Source organism: Antechinus flavipes, chromosome 5 (assembly GCF_016432865.1).
Source record: "Antechinus flavipes isolate AdamAnt ecotype Samford, QLD, Australia chromosome 5, AdamAnt_v2, whole genome shotgun sequence".
In the NCBI taxonomy this organism is placed as follows: domain Eukaryota; kingdom Metazoa; phylum Chordata; class Mammalia; order Dasyuromorphia; family Dasyuridae; genus Antechinus; species Antechinus flavipes.
Window position 1 is genome coordinate 293,869,280 of NC_067402.1, and position 17,485 is coordinate 293,886,764.

Here is a 17,485-nt window from a genome sequence, read left to right on the forward strand (position 1 = left end):
CTCCTTCCTCCCCCCTCCTCTCTCTTCCCTCCCCTTCCCTCTCCCTTTTCCCTCCCTCCCTTCTCCCTCCCTCCCCTCTCTTTTTCCTCCTTCCCTTCCCTCCCTCCTCTTTCCCCCTTTTACCCTCTCCCTTGTCTTCCCTCCCATCTCCCCCTCCTCTCCTCCCTCCTCCTCCTTTCCTCCCTCCCCCTTTTCTCCTTCCTCTCTCTCCCTCCTCTTCTCTCCCTCTTTTTCTATCTCCCCCTCCTCTCCTCTCTTCCCCTCCTCTCCTTGCCCCTGTCTCCCCCTCCTCTCCTCCCCACTTCCTCCTTATTTTCCCCTACAGAAGGATAGTTTCCCTCTTTCTCCTCCCTTCCACCCTGCCTTTTTGCTCTCTTTCTCTGCCTTCTCTCCTCTCTCCCCCTCCTCTCCTCCCTCCCCTTCCTCTTCTCCCTCCCCTCTCCTCTCCTCCTTCGCCCTTCTCTCCTCCCTCCTCCTTCTCTCCTCCCTCCCCCTCCTCTCTTCACTTCTCCTCCTCTCCTCATTGCCCCTTCCCTCCTCTCATCCCCACTTCTCCCGTATTTTTTCCTATAGAAAGATAATTTCCTTCTTTCTCCTCCCTTTCTTTCTCTGCCTTCTCTCCTCCCTGCACCTCCTCCAGCTGCAGTTTTTCTAATTTCTCTCTTCTTTCTCCATTAATCACGGGGCTCCACAGCTATCCCAGAGCAGAGGCTGGCTCGGTGGTGAGCGGCAGGTGAGAGGCTTTTGGTTCAGGCCCGGCACGAGAAAAGCCTTCCTGGGGACAGACATCAGGTGTGAACAGGCCTCCGCCTGCCAAGGCTGTTACCTGTGGGCTCCCACTCAGCATTAGGCCATGAGCAAGATGGGCCAGGCCCAGGGCTCATCAAGATTGATGGCTACCAGAGCAGGCCTGTTGGCTGGAGAAGGGCCTCGAGGCAGGCCGCTCCCTTTTTGGCCGGAGAGGTTTCTCTTTGCAGAGGAGAGCACCGGCCAGAAACCCGGATGGCCCCGTGTATCCAAGTGTGTAAGGATGGACGCAGTGGGGCTGCGTGCTGGCGGCCATCGTTTGTATAATGATCTAGTCTGGTCTGAATCCCCCCTGCATCAGTCCAGACCCCCAGCACCTGACAAGGCCCTCAGGATTCAGGTAGGTTGGGCTCCTCCTGGTCTTTCCATTCACCCTGCACCTATATCCTCTGTGCATTTTCTCCTCCCCTGAGAAAATAAGTCTGCAAGAGCGCAGCCTTTAATAAATACTTTCTCTTTTCTCCTTTTGATTTCATTCATTCATTCACTATTTTTTGGCCTTGAATCCTCCCCTACTTGGAATCAGCCCTTGTTAACCTGCATGGAGCCACAGCTGGAGACTTCTGAACACGGGCTCGTTTTTGAGGAGGATCCACATCACTGGCTGGGCCAGGGGTCCCAGTCAATCGGCCCTGCGTCCTCCATCCATCCCAGTCCGATCCTTGTCTCGGCTCCTTCCTCACAGGAGCCATCGCTGAGGGTCTGAGCTGGAACAGGAGGCCTGAATGCGGTGAGAGGGGCAGGAGTCCAGGTAAACATGGCCAGAGAAGAAGGTGGGCCGCTTGGGGTCCCTGTGGAGCCATGGAGGGTCCATGCTACAGAGGGTCCACGATCCCAGGGTCAGCTGTTCAGGGGAGCCTCTAAAGGCCAGTGAGTCCATTTGGCAGAGGAGGGAACTGAGACCTGGGGAGCCACAGCCTCCGAAGGCTGGAGGGAGGGGGCAGTTCCTTCTTTGTACAGGAGGGAGCTGGCCGGACTTTCTGGTCACCCCATGTCCTCAGCCTATGTGTGAAGGCAGCCTTGCCTGGGAAGGAGGCCAGAACACGGAGCCAGGAGGGCTAGTTGTCAGCCAGGACCCTCGGGTGCCTGCTTGGGCCTGGGGCCGTGCCCAGGCCCTCTTCCCAGATGGCTCCACGGAAGGCCGGGACTCTGCTGGAGCTGGCTTCCCACCAGGGCTGGCTGTCTTGTGGAAGGGGGCGTCTGCCTGGCCCGGCCCAGCATTGCCCAGGTACGCTTGGCTCCCTGGGCCATGCTGCAGATGGAGCCCCTCCGCGGGACGTTGGCCACCATCTTTAAATCCCGGTGAATATTCTATATTTTACCTGTAGCAACTGGCCTGTGAAAGCCTCCCCTGCTCTGACTTGGCTGAAATTCTAACATCAGTGATAATATTTATGTTATTATTATTCCATTTGAGTCTATTTATTTATGTGTATGTGCATATCTCTCTCCCACTGCGATCCTTGAGAAAAGGAATAGACTTTGGTCTTTCTACCTCCAGCACTTTTCTGTCCCTAAATTTAGCACACAGTAAGTGCTTAATAAGTACTTGTTCACTGACTGACTAACTGACAACAACTGAGGCAGGGACAACCTCACGATTGTTCTGTTCCCCTGTTGATTCACGTTGAATCTGTGGCCCACTGAAATCTCCAGATCTTTTTCATATAAATTGCCAAAGAACTCTTTAAGAGATGGTTAAGAAAGAAGAGGAGTTCAGGATACAGACAGATTTTTGGGAAGAGACACTGAAAGATAGACTTAATTAAGGGAGAAGAGTTGGAGGATTGGGAAACTCCTCCCCATTAATTGCTTTCACCTCGTCGTTCTCATTGTGTCCCCTTCCTTTTTCTGAGGAGGTCAGTTCTCAGAGGAACAAATGCTCCCTCTTTCAGTGCTGGCAGAAACCCGTTTAGGACTTCACAATTTCCAAGTATGATGGCTGAAAACTTGCCCCGCTGCAGCCAACATGGCGATGAGTCTTTGGGCTTTGCCGGGATGATCCTCCCACTACAGACTCGGGCCCATTGGCAGCCTTTCCAGGCTGGAAGAACCTAGGAGAGTTGGGTACCACTGGCTGAGGCTTTGGGAGAGGGTCCTGTCCACACCACGAGGGAGAAGCTCTTACAGCTCCTGGAAGGAAAGCAACCCAGACTTTGGAAGTCCCAGGATGGAGAGATGCCAGATAGCATCTGGGGAAGCTAGAATGGCCTACTTTACATTTGGCAAGTATGATCTCTCTGGAGCCTCGAGGCAACGCCCGAGATAGGAGTGACCATCCCCAGTCACGGAAAAGCTAAGGGTCTTGCCTTTGGTCACCACCAGTAAGTGTCAGAGACAGGACTCAAATCCAGGTCACGCTAGTGACCCTTCTGCTGTGGTCCCTTTCTCTGGATAATCCTGGTGAAAGAGCGAAAGCAGCCATGCAAGGAAGAAAACTGTGCATTTCAGGGATTTGGAAAGAAAAAGGAGGGAGCCTGGAGGTATGGCCCATTGGTTAAAGTGACCAGGGGGCCCCGTAGAAACAATCAGCAGATTGCTTTTGGAGCAGAGCTGGATGCCCAGATCCAGGGAGCATCCAGAAGTTCTGTCTGTCTGAAGAAGAAATGTATGTAGGGACGAGTAGGATGTTCACATGAGGGGCACTGACACTCGCTTTGGGGATGGGGAAGGGCCAGGAACCCAGATGACTTTTTTTACATCAGTGATTATCATTGAAGGCGATGTGGAAATTTGTATGGCAGAAGCACTTTTCATGAGAAGTTGGAGTGTGGCCCTGGCAGAGATTGAAGTCTCCAAGGACGAACTTGGGGAAGGGACTGGAAAAAAACCCCAATGCATTAAATCACCAGGCCAGGCGTTATTCTTCAGAGGCTCCAAAAGGAAATTAAGTGTGAAATAAACAGTGAGAGACTGATGAGGATATGCAGGGCTGTCTGAAACCAGAACCTTGTGCCAGTTAGCAACAGGGAGGAGCAAAGATGGAGGGAAGGGAAGGAAGAAGGGAGAGAGGGGAAAATAGAAGGCAAGGAGGAAGGAAAGAGAAAAAGAAGGGAGGATCAAATGAATAAAGAAGGGAGGAAAAAGGGAAGGAATGTCGAAAAAAGGAGGAAGAAGAAACCAGAGGAAAAAAGAATGAAAGAAAAAAGGAAGAAGGAAAAAAAGGGAAGAAGAAGAGGACCAGAATTCATAGAGCAACCAGTCTTTGCTATGCTACTTAAGCAAAGAATGGTCGGTGTTGAATAAGGAGAATGAGCTCAAAACTGGCTGCCTTTGGGAGGCCAGAGTCTGGGATATTTGGGCTGTTTGAAGTCTATGGGAAGACAGCAAGGCAGATTAATGGCCCACCAAATGAACTGATGCAGTCTGTAAGGAAAAACTAGTAAACAGATTTTATTGTAGAATAAAGGTTGCAAGGAGATAAAAGAATTGCTCCTCTGATATGTTGAAAGTTCAATACGAAATCATGAAATCTCCAAGTCTCAGAGCTGGCATTGAGGCAAATTCTTCCCCAAGCCAGAATCATCTTCACAACAAAGATGGCAGGTGGTCACCTAGCCTTCAAGAATCCATGTGGTTCTTTCCAGTGATGGAGAACTTACCACCTTTCAGGTAGACTCTTTGAGTTTCAGGTGACTTTCATTGTTGGGTTATTGTGGAGCTGGAACTATCCAGTGGCCTTGTGAAAGAGTCAGTACAACTTTAGGAGCTGGCCTCCAAGGCAGGAAGACCTATCCATGACACATTTTGCAAGATGAGACTCATAGACTCAATCACCTTTGCCTGTTTGCAGGCAATCCCAGCTACCTGTCTGGCGTGTGAGGATACGTAAGTGATCCCATGCCTGTGAATTTGTCTGGAGTTTAGGGCTTGGTCCTACAGGGGGTCCTGCCTGAGAGGACCCCCTGGGTTCTGAATGATTATGGAGAACCGAGAAGGGTTGGATAGCAGGATCTATGGAGACTAGTGGTTCTGTGCAGATGAGATCCCCAATCCAGAGTTGGGGGAGTCCTTCCTCCCAAATCCAGGGGTGCAGGAGAGGGAGGAGGAGCTGGGAAGGTGATCCCTCACACCTGGTGGTTAGACGTGAGGGAATTGTTGGGTGTGAGGCAGTATGGGTGCTGAGACACTGGGCTGTAGGGTGAGAGCCTCCAGAACCAGATTATATTCCCAACCTGGAAGGTCCCATCATGGCGGATCAATAGAGTGGAAGCTCGGTGAAGGCTTTTATTTCCCTTGTGACCTTGTGGTTCTACAGAGCCCAGAACAGGATCTGACCCAGAGCGGGGCTTAAACACACATCTGAGGAACTGAACGGAAGAGGCAGCATCCAACTGAGCCTTGAAAGATGAGCAGGGGATGCGTTTCAACCATTTGAACTTATCGACATTTACTGCCTTTTAACATGTGTGTTCACCTAGACTGAGCCCTGAGGGACACAGAAGGATAGAGAAGACCCTTTCCTTGCCTTTGAGAGACACAGACCAGTCAGCAACAAGCCAAGGACTCAGATACTAATTAACTTACCTGGAAACCAACAGATTATGGCAGACCATGAGGGCGATGAGTGAGTGTGTGTGTGTGTGTGTGTGTGTGTGTGTGTGTGTGTGTTGGGGGATTCTACATTATTCCCCTCTCTTGGAACCCTCAATCCTAGCAGTGTTGGGGCTGCAGACTCTCCTGACCTTTTAGGGAAAAGCCTCAGGCTGGACTGAGATCTTGGATGGGTAGTATTCTATTGCACCAAGTTTGAAATGAAGTTTTTCAAAGCCCATCTCTATATCCTGGCAACATTTTGTTCCAATTCACAGGACAAGTAGGTTTCCCACAAAGGGAATTGTTTTTCGTTTTTTATTCCAGGCAGCATCATAAATAGAAACATCCCTGACCCCTGATCCCCTTTTCCCCCTTTCCCAGGGGGTAGGTTTTCTCCCCACCCTTCCCCCACTGATTGTGAAGCTGCCCTGGGAAATGTCATGATTTATGGGCCATCGCACAAAGCTCGCCAATCAGTTCGGTCTGGGGGAAGATTTACAGGCAAGGCTGTTTGCCTGCAATGTGTGGGGCTCCCCATTTCAGGGACTTGCTAGAATTTCCTCATTTATTCCCCCAAAGCCCCCCTTCTCTCAGGCATGGATTATACCTCCCTGAAGCTGTCAGTGGGAGTGGGATGTGTCCCCACTTCTACCAATCTTGTCTGTTATTGTGAGCCCATAGGCTTGGATTATGCCTCCTTGAAGCTGTCAGTGGGAGTGGGATGTGTCCCTGCTTCTAACAAATCTTGTCTGCTATGTTGAGCCCATTCCGAGGACCCCCACTCTCACAAGCCCCCAAGCCTTCTCTGACTACTCAGCCACAACTGCTCTCTTCCTCTGCTTACCTCCTGTAGTATTGAGCAAAACTGACACCTCCGAGGGAGAACTGTCTGCTATATTTGTGTCATTTTCCTCCAGGTTAACTGTGATAAAGATCTCGGAGTTCTAGAGGACCCAAGCCCAACATGAATCAAATGGTGAGATTAATAGACTAATTCTTCTAAGAATAAGAAATGTGGCAACCTTACTGTATTATTCTCTAATCAGACTGTATCCAGAACATTATGTTAAGTTCTGGGTATTATATCTTCAAAAATAAATTTTTATTTTTATTTTTTGTTTTATATCATTTATATTTCCCAAAGCATTCCTCTCCTTTCTAGAGAGCCATTCCTTATAAGAATAAATATAAATATATATAATATATATTCATATATACATATAAATATATATTACAAGAATAAAAATAAATAAGAATAAAATGTCTTATAAAAGTAAAATGTCTGGCTACATATGCAGAGCTCTCAATCTGCAGTTTCTTCAAAGAAGTGAGGGATGGGCTAGAAACAGATGTGAACACCAGACTTAGGAAGAACAAGCTTCCTCTTCAACCAGGACTGATGTGTGAATATTTACAGAAACCAGTTTTCATTCTGTGTAAGGAAATGCTTCCCAACAGTCTGAGCTGTCCCAGGTAGGAGCTGCTTTGGCGGGTGCTGAGTTCTCTGTCTCTGTTACAAGAGGAAGTAGGATGTTCCTAGCTGGGTTCCTGAGAGAGTGGAAAGGAGATTCTCCTTTGTGGTATCTTTCTTTGGGTTCTCCTTCCCCCCCCACCCCCATCTAGCACAGGATCTTTGGACAAGGATAGGGACTTGATGTCCGAGGATAGAATGAACTCTTGGGCTTTGGTGTTTCCGACCCCACCTTGCCAAGAAATCATCCTCTGTGAAGACCAAATCGTGGCTTGGTCCTGATGCTCCCTCTTTTTCCCGCTGGGCAGCCAGGACCTGAGGAGGCAGCTGGGCAGGTGAGCTAGGGTGGCAGTGGGAAGCTTAGCATGGCTCTCAGGTAAATGATCACCTGTGAGTAGCATGGAGAAAATTCGAGGAGGGACATTTATCATTCTTCAATTAAAATGTCAAATCTAATGAGACTTCCCCTCCACATCCCAGGCTGTGTCACAACGGGACCTCAGAGGCCAGCCACTCTTGGAGAAAAGTAGGACAGCCCCAAAGTTCAGCTCGAGCCTGGGGAGTGCTTTGGAAGATGGTTCAGCTGCAGGCGGGAGCATCCATCATCTGGCACTGTCAGAGCCAGGGGGCCCTGGGCCTGGTGCCAGCCTACCCATGATCGGGAGGAGGGGGGCGCTGGTTCTCAGAAGGTTATGGAGAAGAGGCTCTGATATGAGGGAGAGGAGGGCAGATAAGAGGAAGAGGAGGAGGAAGAGGAGGCAGTGTAAGAGGAATGGACAGGGAAGAGGAACTGAAGATGTAGGGAGAGAAAGGGGAGGCAGAGAAAAAAACTGGGATGGAGAAGGAGGAGAAATGAAAACACCTGGGAAGAAGGGTGCTGGCCCTTGAGACACCTCCCAATTATCGCTGTGACCGTTGTGATCTCCAGCTGCCCAGCAGTGGCTTTGGAGTGAGCTTGCTGGTGCCCTGGGAATTTGGAAAGTTGGGAAGCTGTAGGTACCCAGAGAAACTCCACAGGTACAGCCCCCAAGGCCTGAGGATGGAGCTCAACAGCAGAAAGAAGCTTCTGAGAGTCACAAAACCTCTGAGTGAGAAGGAATTGCCGATCCCAGGGGCTCTGAATGTGGATTATACCTAGAGAACCAGCAAGTGATGGACTGGTCTCTGCTTAAGGGAGTTCAGGGAGAAGAAAGGCTGGGAGTCAGCCTAGCACCTCAAGCTAGAATCTCCCTGCTTGTCATTCCCCCTCCCCAGCAGCCATCCACTGCCCCCTGCTCTACTCCCTGGGGCCAAACAGAGCCAGCCTGATCCTCCCTCCACCTGAGTCTGACAACAGCTTTCACTGCCCCCTCCGAGTAATTCCCACCATTTCTGTCTCTCCCCATTATTTTCTCCTTCTTGTAGCCTTCTCTTTTACATAATCCCAATCACAAACCCCCTGAATGAACCCCCTGCAGGTATCAGACTTCCTTTCTGTCTTTGCTTTCTCTCTTTTCTGGGTCAAAGCTCTCAGAAGAGACTTGTGGGTGCTGGGGGAGTGTGGTTCTTAGCAGAACTTCCGATGCTCACGGCCTGGGTCTTGGAGACTGTCTAGGACTCTGAGTCTGTTTAAACAGTGGAATTTGAGTAAAGATGTTTCCATCTTCCATTATCTTATAATGAGTACATGTAAAGGAGTTTTAAAAAAATTGAATTAGGGTCAAATTTCCCTGTGCATAGGGGAAAGATGGATGCTTATTGAATCAAAATTTCCCCAGAATAATTGAGGCGCACTTATGTTCATGCTCATCCTCTTCTAATATTTCTGGATTCCCTCTGGATGGCCATCAGGTCATCTGTATGGAATATATTTTGAGTACCTAGTGGCAGAGGAGTTGCTATCTGCACTGGAGAGCTGACAGTCTTTTATATATTACTTATATATTATAATATATTTTTGTACATTATATATAATTTATATAAATGTTATTTATATATTAAGTACCAAAGTAAGCAGCCGATGTCCTCTTATTTTCTGAGAACCTCTGTGTGTAAATGACTGTGCCTTATTGGCAGATAATAAATTCCAATTCCATAGCACTAACGCCAATTGACCAATCGGTAATATTTGCTAACAATATGCCAGGTACATTGCAAGGAGCTGGGGGACACAATGAATGGCTTCTAGAGATACCATGAATCTTGTTAACTAGAAGGGCCTCTCTACTGGGGCCAATTAGAGCCTGGACAACTGGCCCTTCACACTCCTTGGTCTCTGAGCTTGAGCCTATCTGCACCCTGTGGCAGCCCAGGATAGCCATGGACATTCTAATGTTGTCTCTGGGTCATCGGACCGAGACTACCCAGTGTTCAGGGCAACTTTGGAGTGGTAGAATTTCAAAAGGTCATTACCAGAAGGTAAAAACAGTGTTTTCTTTTTTTTTCTTCTGATAGTTCTATTACTCAAGTATCAGAGGGTCTCATCATCCCAGGATCTGATGAATGAGTGGAAAGAATATCAATCAGGAATCAGAGGACCCTGGATCAGGATGCATCTCTGCTGCATTCCCTCCCCACCTGCTGAACAGGTAACTTCCACTGGTTTAGCCTGATTTCAGCGAGAAGAGGGGGGAGAATATTCCTGGCTCTTACAGTGGCTGAGTGATAATCTGAGGTTCTCATGGCTCACTCATCTGTAAAGGGAGATTTACCACTCACATTACCTGTCTCTATTGACTTCCTCCAATGGACCATCAGTACTAGGAGGATGTGGTCTGGCAACCTGCAAAGTGAAAGACCTCTCAGGTAGAGGCAGGAGTGGGAGCCCATTCTAGGTGACCATTTATACCACTAAAAGCAGGGCTTGATGTATTGTTCTCTCTCTCTCTCTCTCTCTTTCTCTTCTCTCTCTCTTTCTCTCTCTCTTTCTCTCTTCTCTCTCTCTTTTTCTCTCTTTCTCTTCTCTCTCTCTGTCTCTGCCTGTCTCTTTTTCTCTCTCCTCCTTCCTCCAATGCACAGCAAGAATTGTCCTTATCATTTACTGAGATACAAACTAGTGCTAAGCTAGCAGTTGGACATGATTACCCTCCAAAGCCGACACCATCTTAGACTTCATTTACTGAGCAGAAGAAGGTAATTGTTTTGCTGTTGTTGACCCTGGTGAACTCCACGCTGGAGCATTACATTCAGTTCTTCGTGACAGCTTGGGTCAGGTCCAGAGATGGATGGCCAAGAAGGAAAAGGAAGAGACAAAGGCTATTAAGCTGGGAGGAAAGGAGATTCATGGGGAGGGTGAGATAGCTCTCTTTAACTCGCTGAGAGGCTGTCTGTAGGAAAGGGATTAGACCAGCTCAGCTCGACCCAAAAAGTCCCAAAAGGTCAGAATCTTCTCTCTCCTAAGCAGTGGAGGTGTTTGTCTTGCCTTGGGAAATCTTGACTGTTGGGAAGATTGCATGATGTCATTTTGTGTCTTTTTTTTTTTTTTGGGTTCACATAAAAATGCATTTATACAGTGAGATCAATCATAGCTGGAAGGATCAAAGAGATTTTGTTTTCTTCCTAAAACAAGAGATGAAAGATCCATGTAATTGTAAAGTGTCAGGCAGGTTTGCTGTTGTGATTGTATTTTCCATCTTCCTTGTTTCTGTCAACACTTATCAATATCTGTAATGAGAAAATTGCTCCTTTTTCTTGGTGGGGAAACTGACAACCAGAGAGACATTTCTGACACACAGTTATGGCTCTGAACCTCTAGAGAAGGGAATACTAGACCTGGATTGAGGCTTCATATTCTGGTTTTGATGCTTTTTGGTTGCATGAGCTGGGGAAAGTTCCAAGATCTTGTTAAACTCGTTTTCTGATTTACGAAATGGGGGCAATAATATTGACATTCTTTATATCATGGGGTTATAGAATAGAAAATCTGACTGATATAATTTATGTGTCCTCATAAACTTTGATATAATGGAGAAATTTGAGTTCTGGTGATGATTTGTTACTTCAGTTCAATTACAAACATTAATTAAGTACCCACCACGTACAAAGCCTTGTGATTGCTGTGGATACAAAAAGAGAGAAGTCTGGCCAATGGTCTCAAGGAGCTTATGGTCTATTGGAGAAAAAAGATTTTTTTCATAAACAATCATGATACAGAGAATACTGAACCAAGGGCAAGGGAGAGACTTATGAAAAGATGCAGGAGAGTTTTTTTTTCCACCAGAGGGATTCAGGGCAGTCTTCCCGAAGGAGGCTTCATGTTAATATATCAATTGGGACATGAAGCAAGGGGAAGACTAGTAGCCAAAGTGGGAGGAGAAATCTGTTTTTTGTCGAGTGAATGGATGAGGCGCAGAAGTGGAAGAAAGAGGATGAGAAGAGGGCTTAGTGAGATCTAGTATTGAAATGCAGAGAATTAGAATGTGAAAAGAAGCTGGGAGAAGGGATGGAAGAGACTGGTTAGAGCTGAAGACCTTGAATGCCAGGATCAGCATTTTATACTTTATCAAGCAATGGAGATTTTCTGAAAAATTTCCAGTGGGTGTGTGGCACAATCAGAGAGGTGTGATAAAGAAGGTTCTTTTGGTGTTAGATAGAATGATAAGCTAGAGGCAGAGCAATCTTGTGGGCTGTTGTTGAGTCGGGGTGAGAGGTGCTTGCTGAGGACCCAAAGCATCATGGCTGGGGGCGGGGGGGGGGGAAGAGTAACCAAGAAGGGGCTGAGTTGGATGCTTCCCAGATGGAGTGGATGGTGTGAGGAGCTGACTTTCAGTGTCCTCAAAGGGACTTTGAGCAAGCAGAAAAAGAAGTCTAATTCATTTTGGTGGCAGAACTCTGGAGGATGATATTCCCCTAAACCAGGGGGCAGAGTGATGGAACTTGGAATCTTTGGGATCTGGAGGGCAGTTACAGCCACCCATAGCCCTCGGTGATGTCTCCCTGTGTGAGTGCTATGGTCCAAGACATCCATGGCACTGCAACCACTATGGAGAGAGTGGTGCTGAAAAAAGAGCTCCAGGTTGGAAGCCAAGAGATCTGGGCTTCACTACTTACTAGCCATGCGACATAGGGCTACTATCTTCCTCTCTCTGAATCCTAACTTCTATACAGGAAATTAGGGACAGGATTCTTAGTGCTACTTGCCTCCTGGGGCTGTAGAGAAAGTGCTTGGCATTCTGCTAAGTGCTTTGGCTTTGGGAACTCATACAATTACACCCGAAATTAAAGTACGTTGTTTGCAAAGGCCCAGGGATAGTTAATGCAGGGAAATGAGTCAATTATTTACATATTAACTTGGGGAAAAGTCACAGATTTTGCTTTGGTAAATCATTCATGAAAAATGGATGTAAGTGCTTTATGCTTGAGTAATAGGGCAGAAAAGCTGTGAGCTGATAATGAATGTAAATAAAGGACCAGACAGTTTAAAAATAGGTCCTGGGGCTTTGGGTAAGGGACAGAACCTGGTAACTCAATGGGCTTTGGATGATGAAGTTCTTCCCGTGCTTTGTTTTGTCTCCCCAGCCAAAGTTTTAACTTCTCAAAGGCAGGGAATTATTTTATTATTATTAACAACCATTGCATTAAAATGATTTTTACTATCTTAAAATTTTTTGGGATATGTTTTGAGCTAGTAAGAATAAGAATAATGATAATACTTTAAGAATTACAAAATGTTTTTCTCACAAAACCTCTAAGGAACAGAGAATTACAGAACTGAGTCAGAAGGAGTCTCAGGGCAGGTAGAGTCACTTAGTGAAAAAGAGCTAGATCTAAAGTTGTCAAAGCTGGGTTCAAATCCAAGGTCTGCCATTTACTAACTATGTAACCTTAATTTCTTCTTGTTCTTCCCACAGGACTAGTGATCTCTTGGCTCTGGACTTTTCTCTGGCTGCAACCTGTATTTGGAATACTCACTATTCACTTCCCAGGTATCTTTCAAGTGTCAGCTAAAATCCTACCTTCTCTCTCTTTTGTTTTAAAATTTATTTATTAGTTTTCAACATTTACTTTTATAAGATTTTCATTTCCATTTTACCTCCCTCCACAAGATGGTAATCAATTTGATACAGGCTACAGATGTATAATCATATTACACATATTTCCACATTAATTGTATTGTGAAAGAAGAATGAGGGAGGGGAAAGAGAAAAGTCGTGAGAGAACAAAACAAAACAAAAACAACCCAAAAAACTGCTTTGGTCTGCATTCAGACTCCATACTTCTTTTTCTTTTCTTTTCTTTTTCTTTCTTTCTTTCTTTCTTTCTTTCTTTCTTTCTTTCTTTCTTTCTTTCTTTCTTTCTTTCTTTCTTTCTTTCTTTCTTTCTTTCTTTCTTTCTTTCTTTCTTTCTTTCTTCTTTCTTTCTTTCTTTCTTTCTTTCTTTTTCTTTCTTTCTTTCTTTCTTTTTTTTTTTTGGATGTGGATAGCATTTTCCATTATGAGTCTTTTGGAATCAATGTATTGCTGAGAAGAGCCAAGTCTATCACGGTTGACTAGCACATAATCTTGCTATTACTGTATATTGTTCTCTTGGTTCTGCTCACTTCATTCAGCATTACTTCATGTAGTCTCTTCAGGTTTTTCTGAAATCAGCCAGCTTATTTCTTATAGAACAATAGCATTCTATTCATATTCGTCGTATTCAATAGCATCATTCATATTCATATATCACAATTGAAGGGATGATCATCAGCTTTTAATTCTTTGCTACCACAAAGAGAATAGCTATAAACATTTTTGTTCATATGAGTTCTTTTCTACTTTTTATAATCTTTTTGGGATACAGCCCTAGTAATGGTAATTATGGATCAAAGGGTATTCACAGTTTTATAGGCCTTTGGGTATAGTTCCAAATTGTTCTCCAGAATGGATGGATCAATTCACAACTCACCAACAATGCATTAGTATTCCAATTTTCCCACAACTTCTATTAATATTTATCATTTTTTTCTTTTCTGTCATTATTATTAGTTAATCTAATAAGTGTGAGGTGGTACCTCAGAGTTGTTTTAATTTGTGTTTCTCTATCAATAGTGATAAAATCCAACTTCTGCAAGAGGTCTTTTCCACTCCTTTTAATTCTCGTGTCTTCCTTATGAGATGATCTCCAATTTACCTGGTCTCTGACTTATTGGCATAATATTGTTTTATGTTGTCCCCTCCATTAGAATTTGAAGTCTTTGAGGAGGGGAACTCTTTTTACCTTTCTTCATATCCTCAAAACTTATCACAGTACCGACATGTAGCATTTAATGCATGCTGGTCCAATTGATTTAAGGGACTCATTCAGGGTCTCACTGTTCATTTCAGTATGATTCCAGCTGCTTTCTTTGACTCCTGGTCTAGTACTCTCTCCACATCTATCAGAAGCACTCTAGCTATCCCCACCTGCTCAACCCTCAATCTTCTTACCATGGGTAGGCAGCAATTATTTCCTTGGTGCTCAGCTCACCAACACTCTTCCCTTCAATCAACCCCTCTCAAAATCTTGTTGCTTTCTGAGCTAAACACCTCAGACAGATCAGTCACGCTCCCTTCCCATATTTCCTCTGATCTTACTGGCTCCCCTCCTATCCTTCCTCCATATTCTTCCTTGCTAGTGGGCATTTATACCAGATAGTTGACCATTACTTCTTGGATTGCTTGGCATTCAGATTCATGTTTCACATTTATGCATTCCCCAAGGAAACCGCATCACCTTTTAATAAAGGCTTCTTCCAGAGAATCCCAGGCCAGTGCAGCTTAAGTCAGCATCAGATGGAGAGCTCAAGGTAGCAATATGATTATCAACTCATTTCACCCAGAGCCTCTCTAATCCCACTTTGATCACCACCGATTTATTTCACCTTCTCCGCAGCACTGATTGCAGGATGATTCCTGGAACTGGCGAATGGAACCATCTGTTCATTTTACAGCTGGGCACAGGGGAGCCCTATCCTGAGAGGGCCATGGCCAGACTGGGAATTGGGAGCCAGACCTTTTCATGGCTGCTTGGTTATCCCTGTTTGAGCACACTGGCGAGGGTTCTGCCCTATTTGTGTGGCCATCCTTGCTGGGCAGAGACTTTTAGCTCCAAACTAGGCTCACCCAACTTACTAACTTCTGGATTCCAGTTTTTAAACATTCTTCTTCCTTCCTCACACTTGAAATACTGACCTGCTTGATGTTCCACAATACTTCATTTTACACCTCCATGCCTTTGCATTGATTGTTCCTCCTGTCTGGAATGCATTCATCTTAGATTTTTTGGAGCTTTCTTTTCCTGCACCACCTTCCACATGAAGCCTTGGTCCCCTGAGCTCTTAGCACCTTCCTTCACACACTTCTTATATTAATTTTGTATGTATTGTATAGCTCTATTCATAGATAGAGTGGGAACTCTTTGAGAGTAGGGATAGGTTCATTCTCTGAATCCAGGACCCATTCTCTAGGACATAGCACAATGTCTGGCACATTGTAGATGCTTAAAAAAATTGATGACTTATTGGTTTGTGCAAACTGCTGGGATACAGAAGGATAGGAATGATCCCTGAGTCAATATTGGTGTGATTTCCCAGAAACCCTCATAATTGAACATGGGACTTTTGCAATCGACTATGAATTTCCATTTGGCAAAAGCCATCAATTGCTTGTTGTTTGCACTGATGAGTGGTTTTTTTTTTTTTATCAGCCTTCCACTACTGTTCCTTAGAGGGATTCCAGTTAAAAGTCTTTAGAATATAATAGCCTATTTTCCATCTTTAATAAATTTATCCTATAAAGTTTTGGAAACTGATGTTGAAGCATCTCCAAAGAATTAGCTCATCTGTGGCAAATATAGCAAGGAGTGAGAAGATCTGTCAATAGTGTGAGGAATAAAATATTAGCAGATCTGAATCGCAACTTGGGGAGATGGTTCCTTAATGACAAATATGGGTCTGTGACAGAGAGAGGTCTTATTTTTGACAGTGCAAAACACTAGGGGCACTTTATCCAATTTATCATTAGATCGACTTATCCCAGGACTTGAAAAGAGTTCTTGAAGAAGAAAAATTCAGTGTTTGTGGCCAGCCTGGAAATGATCAGCTTGGCTTAAGGGAAAACCTGCTGTCATCTTGGCTAATGGCAAACCTGGAAATGGAAGGCACTGGAGAAATGATGGGAATATTCAGTCATAATTCTCAGGAATTCTTTTTTTTTTTCTTAGAGAGAGCCTAGTATGGTGGCCAGAGCATTGCATTAGGAGTTAAGAAATTTGGATTCCAATCCTGAATCTCACAGGGCCTACCTGCAAATGTAGGTGACCCAGAGGGAAGAAGTGTCAGAGGATGATAACTTTAAATCTCAAAAGGACCTTAGAGATCATCCAGGCCGATTCACCTTGTTTTCTTGTCCATTATATCTTTATCTTGGTTTCTTTGTCTGTAAAGTAAGGATCATAGATTTAAAACTAGAAATGACCTCAAATGTCAACTTGTCCTACTCCTTTATATTACATATGAGGAAACTGAGGCCCAAGGGAACAAAAAGATAAGACTGAAGTGTGATTCAAGCTCAGATCCTCCAATCCTCAGTACTCTTGCAACTGTTCCAGAATGTTTACCAAATAATCCTGCCCTACAAAACTCAATGGGAGGATGGGAAGAAAGGGCTTCATGTACCTTAAAGTATTATAGACAAATGATAATTAACATTTTTAAAGGAGCTATTATATATAAAACATCCTGGTCAAGCTGAGGAAGATACAAAGTGTAGGTAGGGTGTGAGCTCCCAGTTCAGTAGGGGCAAACACATGTTCCGACAATGATAAGAAAACCAGAGAGTTATGGGCCCTGTCCTATAGGGATCCCGGAGAGAAAGAAAATTACTGGTTAATGAGATCAAGGCTTTCTTATGATTTTTTCCCCCTCTACACTTTTCCCCTCCACCGATGAGGTCTTGTGAAGGATGAAGGAAAACATTTATAACACACCACCCTTCAGTTCTTTCCATCAAGATATTTCTGATTTCTATACTAAAGGACATAGAGTAGACCAATGTAGAGAGACCTGGAGTTAGCATTGGGAGAAATGAGTTTGGATTCTGACTCAATTAGCTGTCATACCAATGGTGTAACCTGGAAAAAGTTATTTCTTTTGGCTCAGTTGCTAAGAGGAGTTTGGCAATGGTGCATTGTACTAGCTCAGGAAGTCATGAGTTGCTCATCACAGGAGATAATGTCTTAATAATTAGAGATATATCAGAGAGAAAGGGGCTACCTCAGAAAGTAGTGCCAGAATTGTCTGAATGGATGGACACAAAAATTAATCATTGATGTTTCAATGTCCTCTTGGGAGAAGACCTTCAATGAGATCTTCATCTGCCCCTCTATTATTTAGTATTGATCCAAAAGACTTGTGCAAAGACAATAGATAAAACAAATCATCAAAAACACAGAGATTGCAAAATTGGGAGAAACAACTAAGACATGATAGCCTAATATACTGGAGGACAGAATTAGAATCCAAACAGGTTTTAATTGGATATATTATTAGGTCTAATATAATAACATTAAATTGTTAATTTAATTTAAATTTAAGATAATATGCCCTTGTGCTAAAAAAAAATCAGCTTTACACATGTAAGTGAAGGAACTTGTATTAGAGAACAGTTTGTATGAAAACAATCAGTGAGTGTTGGTGAACCACAAGCTTCACATGTGTTATTGTAATATGACAGC